Source organism: Aulostomus chinensis, chromosome 14 (genome assembly GCF_037954235.1).
Source record: "Aulostomus chinensis isolate RoL2024-O1b breed Wild chromosome 14, RoL_Achi_v1.0, whole genome shotgun sequence".
Lineage (NCBI taxonomy): Eukaryota > Metazoa > Chordata > Actinopteri > Syngnathiformes > Aulostomidae > Aulostomus > Aulostomus chinensis.
Window position 1 is genome coordinate 16339102 of NC_141333.1, and position 7815 is coordinate 16346916.

Here is a 7815-nt window from a genome sequence, read left to right on the forward strand (position 1 = left end):
TTGTGTGTGTTCTGGGAGCAGGTTTGCATGTGTGGTTGTGGTTTGGACAGTATCAGCAAGCAAGTGGCACTCAGACACTATAAAAACACACGTCCCAGAGCACATGAAAGCAAATATAGTCCTCTGCCCAATCCCACAAAGCTGATAGGACATTAATATAACGGCAGGCAAGTAAACACAGATAAGATGAGCTGGAATGAAACAATAATTTATTAACACACAGACACACACGCACACACACTGTCACACAGCTTTGAGTGCGGCTAGAGTAACCCCCGCACAGTGGAGTGATCAGTGACCAACAGCTCAGCCAATAGAAGGTGCAGAGAGCGATCCATCACAGACAGCAAACCCCCAAATCAATCCCAGCAAAGAGCTGGACTCTTGGGGATAGCAGTGCTTTCAGACAAACCTCTCCATCACACAACACACACACACACACACACACACACACACACACACAGAGCCACAAGCTCTAGAGCCGCCTCAGCAACACTTAGATTTTAACAAATGTATCCATGAGGTCTGGGAGCTAACTCGCCCCGGGTTGTTATCAGGACAGACTGTCAGACATCTTTAATTATAGCTGAGGGGAAAAGCTGTTCACAAGGATACATTTCAGCGCAGTTCAACTTGATGGAAACACAAGGGCAACCCATTAGGATGAAAGCAGATGTTTATGTCAGACATGCAGAAACACACATGTACTGCTGGGCACACAACAGTACTAGGGGTACTGACTCCTCATTTCTCTATTTTTCTTTTTGTTCAGTATTAATTTTGCAGTGTGACAGTTAATTACAGAACTGGTAACAACCCCAGCAGTCCATTTTGAATTTGCCGGAGCGGGACTGAAAAGTCTAATCACAGAGAAGTTTCCCAGTACAGCACTTCCACACATAACCACAAAACATTCATGTTCGACATCCTCATACATTAAAATCTGTGACCATGAAAACTGAGCTTAACATTCAGTTGTGCTATATTCTGGTTGCCAGGTGACTAACTTGATCTTCTCTTGATTTAGAAGCAGCAAGTTGTGTTTTCGTTTATTTTCTTGCTCTGAGTTGACAAAATGCAGTAGGCTATTTGAATGGAAATTACCCTTAAAAAGGCAATTTTCTTGCAAACACTGGGAGAAGCAAAACAACCCTTGTCCACAGAATTGTTGGTAAAAGACAGTTCTGTATTATAGGCGGAGGACTTGAGCAAAAGTTTTCAAACCCTCCTCTATGCAAACACACACACACGCGCACACACACCTCGTGGGCTGGCCCTTCACTCCTGCTGTCGACTCAAATGCCTTAAAGCTTTGAAAGCAGCACACTTCATTGCTCCATGTAAAAACCACTTTGGTGGAGCATTGGCAATCCTATTACTGACTACTGGCAGGACATCTGACTGGCTATGAGCCTTACAAATTTCCATATTAAAATCAATTTGATGGTGTCTACAGTTTTTTTTTTTCATTCACCACCCGGGGGGGGGGGGGGGGGTGCACAGCAGATGAAGGGAAATACCAGCAAGGAATCAAAGTCCAATAGAGACAGGCTGAGCTGTAACAATTTCACAGTCGTTTGTTGTAGAGAGGAAGAGGAGAGGATGAGAGGTTAACACAGATGAACAGACAGATGATAGATAGATAGATAGATAGATAGATAGATAGATAGATAGATAGATAGATAGATAGATAAATAGATAGATAGATAGATACAGGTAGATAGATAGATAGATAGATAGATAGATAGACAGATAGACAGATAGATACAGGTAGATAGATAGATAGATAGATAGATAGATAGATAGATAGATAGATAGATAGATAGATAGATAGATAGATAGATAGACAGATAGACAGATAGATAGATAGATAGATAGATAGATAGATAGATAGATAGATAGATAGATAGATACAGGTAGATAGATAGATAGATAGATAGATAGATAGATAGATAGATAGATAGATAGATACAGGTAGATAGATAGATAGATAGATAGATAGATAGATAGATAGATAGATAGATAGATGTACAACTAGGTTAAAATCCTTTCATCAGTGGTCCTTTAACCAAGACAAAGCCCATCTGTTGTGGCCATGGACTGTGAGCGCTGACCGCCACGGCAGCTGGCGTTTGACGAGGCGTGCTAAGTTAACATTAGCTGCCCCTGCTCGCAGGACCTCACATCTCTGACAACATTGCGTGTCACTACAGGGAAGTCCACTCAGCCGACCTCAACTTGATGTGCACTCTTGAGTCTATCGTCAGCCGTGGACCATGAGCAATGACGACTGGGTTACATAGAGCCAGAGGGTGGTGAGGTTAAGCTAGCAAGGCCAGTGGCCCAGCATACAAGCTGGGCTTACTTCACCGTGTTGGGCTCCTTGGACTGCTCACTACAGCAGAGACTGGTAGCTGCAGCAGCTCTGTGTTTTAATGAGTTTGCTGTGATTATCACCTTCAATAACAGAATTGTTTCCTGTCATTTCATTATAAAACTGCAGCCACAAAAGCGGAGAGCTGTATCTCGAGAACGGAGGCACTGTGTATTTAATGTTATCCTCGTTCTTAAAGAGAGTCTGATAGAAACTCTGTTTTCTATCTTAATTAATGTGAACATTCTGTTACTTATATCTGGCTTTAAAATAGACATGTGAAAACATAAAAAGACAACATTACCACAACTGTAGAAAAACACCTATAAGGAAAATATGATTCACTACTCTGCGCCTACAGGGAGACAGACGAGAGGATTAGAGAAATCCTTTTTTTCCCCCCTGGTTGGAATAAGATATAAAATGAAAAACTGATTTTTTTTTTCTATAACAGCAAAATATGCAAACAAACAGTTTGGGGCTGCAGTGTTTAACAGAAATTCTGGACTTAATATGCTTTCACATCCAAAGGGTTTAAAATGTGTGTGAATGAGAGTTAGCTAATATGAGATGCAGCAAAATCAAGTGTTCTTACATGCGTTCATCCCCTCCACACACACACACACACACACACACACACACACACACAAATGGACAAGACCATGGAATACAATCTGAAGTCGGCATGCATCAGCTCAACAAAGGTAAAAAGGATCTGAATAAAATGAATGATATTCCCTTTGTATTCTCCCTCATAAATCTATGTGATTGGTTAAGACGAAGCCAGAGTTTGATGTCTGATTAGCAAGTATCACACTTGTGCTTCCACTTCAAAACTAGCCACCCGCTGTGTGACACCCAGACTGAAATCATTCTCTCCCTAACAATAGCTTATGTTTCTCTTCTTCTATCCACTTACGTCCCACTTTCCTCCAGCGTTACTCCCCATCTCTCCAACTGAATACATGATCAGATTCCCGCTGATTCCTTTGTACCTCTTTAAATTAAAATCAAACACACGACACACACAACTACAACAACAAAATGTATTATCCTATGTAGATTGTGGCACACGAGAGTGGAAAACACTGACCATCTGCAGGCCTCTCAATTAATCGCCATTTACCAGCTCATCAGTGTCTGACAGATACAGCCTGTAAAACAATGATGTCAACATCACACACTCCACATCCTTCAGTGATGCATTTTCCAGTCAGCCAGCATGTTTGCAGAGATCATCAGCCAGAAAATATGGGATAAAGAAAACCACATAAAGAACCCCAAGGGGAGCATTTCTTTGTCTGAGGATGACCTCGGACTGGAAAAGTGCCATAAATATACTGTTCTTTAGTGTTTGCTCACCGTTTGAGGGGCTTTAGGGGAGGAGTGATCAAAAAGCAAACCAACTCAGACAGACTGACATGCCACCTGACTTTCAACAAAGGAAGCGTCACGGTGAGACAAAGAAAAGGCCAAGAGAGGAAAGGTAGCTGCATAGGAAATGCACAAACATAAACACACACACACACACACACACACACATACACACACACACACACACACACACACACACACACACACACACGCCTCCCCTGGTTCCTCAAATCATTGGAAGATACTCGACTGTCATTAATTCAGCAGACAAAAACTGTTACCAGATGTCATTATTTATTTATGGTATTTAATAGGGAAAACGCTTCCTTTGAATAATACATTTGGTGGGAGAAGGGGGGGGTCTTTGATGAATATTCACAAGCTGCGTCTGGAGGGATTGGGGGGTAAATTACCTTTTTTTTCTCCTGCCTCTGCCTCATGGGCTTTGTCGGCTCTGCCACTAGCCATGATGGCACAGCTGCGCTGCTCATTTGTTTGGCTCAAGGTGCGCTGGGTAGTTCAATATGGCTAATGCCAGACTATTATATTATTAGCCAATTCAAAGCTAACAGCAGCCCACTTAGGCTCCACTCCATCTGCTCCGTGGTGTTCTCTTCGATAGGAAGCGGACCTGTCAATCAAGCAGATGGAGCTGCTTTGGCGAGTAAAGATACAGGCTTCATTAGGCTGATGAAATGACCCAGAGACCAGAGGAGCAGAAGAGCCAAGTGGACGGCTGCCTAAAATGAAGTCTGGTCATATGTGGACACAAGCTCTGATGCCACATATTGAACAATTGAACAGACAATGCAAAGCGCATACACACACACACACACACACACACACACACACACACACACACTCATTATCATTTATACAACCATAATATGCGTGTAGGCGGCTGTGAGTGTTTTCACTGCTTAATTGGATCAGGGTTATCTAAGTTGGTAAATAACTCTCCCTGCAGGAATCTTCCAACATCCCTCCAACACCTTCTGTCTGTTCATATACAGTAAGTCCGTAAAAACAATAGCTCATTAATAAGTATCCCCTTTCCTCTTTCAGGATTAAAGTTACAGCTGGTTCACAAGAGAGACGTGGCAACGCAACCCAGCCTAGTGATCCTCAACACTGATAATGTGCAGTTGGCTGCTCTCCCTCAGTCCATCGCATGCCAGCATGGCTTTGTTTGTTTTAAGCATAGCAGACGGTTCATTGTAGATCCATGTCTTCTATTGGCAAAAATGTATAGTGTGGGCTCTCTCTCTCTCGCTCTCTCTCGCTCTCTCTATGTATATATATATATATATATATATATATATATATATATATATATATATGTATATATATATATACATATATATGTGTGTGTTGCTATACACACATTGTCATTCACATGCTTAGACATTGCTCAAGTGCAAATTGTATGAATTCTTGCACATCCATATCTTCTGCTACAAGTGTCAGTGTAGTTAATGCAAGAATGTAGCGATGGATCCTCATGCAGGGAGCAGATAACGCTGCCACTTCCCTTTGTTTTTCATTCTCAACCACTTCCACACTCCTAAGACAACACTTGTGAGCTGCTTTTTCCCTTGCACGGCTGCAGCAGAGCACCTCACAAGCAGTGAACCTCTCTTTGTCTCTCTCTCTAAAAGAATGTTGCTCATTAATTGCAATGCATCATCACACAGAATACGTGAAAATGAGGAGAAATGGACTGACAACGGCGCAGAAAGGAGCCCCTCTTCTGAGAACGACAGCTGAGCTTGTCGAGTCCAAGACAACATGAGCATGACAGATGAGAAGGGAGACTAACAGAGACCTTTTACAATATGCATGAGAGCTGAAAGAAGCAAATCCACGAGACTGAGCAGTTTAAGTCAGATTCTTTCAGTGTAACAAGATCTAATGACTCCGCTGGTTCATTAACAAACCTCCAGGTAAGAAAGGTGTCAAGCAAACTGACACGGGAGCTCACACAAAGCCCTCCACATGGCTGCTCAACCAGCCAGAGTAAAATGAGGCTTCTGCACCAACCTGATCAATCAGCCAGCCTCTCTGGAGGAACTTCTTGTCCTTACAGTCATTAAGACTCTCACATACCTAACACGTGTGACTACGGGCGGTCGAGCGATAAAATATAACGCGTTAGCTTGATCTGTGTGGTTGTTTGCACCTGCACATATCAGCAACATACTGTACACTGAAGGCGAGAAAAACAGAATAACAAAGCCCAGCAGTGAAAGCACAAACTGCTCGGTTGAATCCCTTCTTAATTTCCCAAGGGGTCAGGAGCAACTCTAGCAGCCTCTGACATACTGTCATACACTCAGAAAATGAGTGTTTTCTTTTTTTCCTTTCTTTCCCACCCTTAACAATAGCAGTAATTGCTCAAAGTTCCTCCACTTTGACCACTTTGCAGTGCTGCTGTGCGACAGTGAAGTTCGCTCCCACGGGAATAATTAAGGGTACCAAGTGCAAGTTCAAGATAATGTCTCAGGTTTCCTTCTCCACATATCAACTTTCACCAAATCAAACAGCTACCTCAGCCCCTGTATCTGCCCCATCGGCAGCGAGGGCTTGCAAGAAAGAGGTTTTAGACATAAGTGATGGGCTGACGGTGCACTAAATTAACAGCAACACTGTTTTATCATCTTAAAATGAATAAAATCTCCTTTTAAAAGGAAAAATAGCTGACACCTGCACCAAGGCGATCAAGAGGACACGCCACAAAGAATCCATGAATAAAAACTAAATTGTAAGAAGTGAAAAGAGAACAAAATACAACCCCATCAAAATAGTAAATGTGACCAAAAACTGATCGGCTCCATACAGACAAGGTGATAACCAAAGTGAGTTTAAAGTGACGGCCATTCTCTTGCGATGGCTCCACACTTTTCATCCAGCATCTGTAATTCTGATCACAGCCATAGATCTTTGTCTCTGAACAGCACTGACATCCTGTCTAATTCTTCACAGATTCATTATCGGCCCAAGTGGGAGATAAATGACCCTAAATGGATTTTATCTGTAAAATTCCAATCTAAAATAAACCGCAGGTGGAGAAAACTCACCTTTTTGGAGGAGGTGAGATCCGGTCCAGAGGAATGTGGAGCGATGCTGCTGCAGCCTCTCAGGAGCGTCGGTCTGAGGCGGTGCAGGTGGTAGCGCCACAGACAGGCAGCTCAACCATCCAACACGCGTAAAAGCTCTGCAAGTGTGTGTGGGAAAGGACGCAGTTCAGTGTGTCGGAGGATGTGTTGTTTTATGTTGTTGTTGTTTTTGTTTGGTTTTTTTGTTTCTTTTTTTTTTTTTTTAGCTCTCAAGAAGGGCTCTCTATCAGGAGCGGCGTCCGTGTGTCTTGCGGAGCCGAGCAGAGTCAGCAGGCACGAAGAGCGGAGGAGCGCCGGAGTGGTGGTGCTCACCTCTCCAGCAGCTGAGCGCTACTGAACAAAAGGGTACTCCGCAGGCTGCCTATTCAAATAGCTGGAGAGGGATGGGGAGGGAGCGCGCGGAGGGGGGGGGGGGGGGTAGGGGAGGTGGGCTGCTTTGCTGGTGAGGAGGAGGAAGCTCTCGCATCTTGACCGCGATCGAATATCACAACTTCCTTCAAACCTGTGTAATGTGGCTCAATTCATGCGGCTGATTTGTTATCGTTTGCCAGCGTAATAAATTACGTGATGTAGGACGCAGCACCTGCAGGTCCCGAATCCCCTGATGTAATTTATGAGACAGGCAAAAAGGTTGGTTAGGTTGACGTGATTTGGCACCTCTGCCCTGCCGTTGAAGGTCTTTGCCTGAGGTGTAATTAATAACCTGAGGGAGAGGGGGTACCTTGTTTGGCAGCCTGACAGTGACCTGCGACCCCCAGATTCACTTCCAGGGATAGTTTAGACAACCATGTGCTCACGTCTGATTGGCATGCTTAAACGTTTTGGGTTTTTTTCCCACCTGAATGACAACTTGACCTAAAATCTACAGCAAGGGACTTTTCATCAGTTTTGGACACTGAGACGGCAGTTCACGAGATCATTAGAATTGTTCTTGTTTGCTCAAGTTGGAAA

At 43.5% G+C, this 7815-nt stretch overlaps 1 protein-coding gene across 3 annotated transcripts in view; it reads right to left on the minus strand.

Moving 5' to 3' along the window:
* Positions 1–7222, minus strand: part of ncanb (neurocan b) — a 137903-nt gene extending 130681 nt beyond the window's left edge. For all 3 annotated transcript variants that reach the window (XM_086223562.1, XM_086223561.1, XM_086223560.1), the window contains exon 1: positions 6826–7222. The gene's annotated coding sequence lies outside the window, so the exon portion shown is untranslated. The remainder of the gene's footprint in view (positions 1–6825) is intronic.
* Positions 7223–7815: the final 593 nt, after the last annotated feature.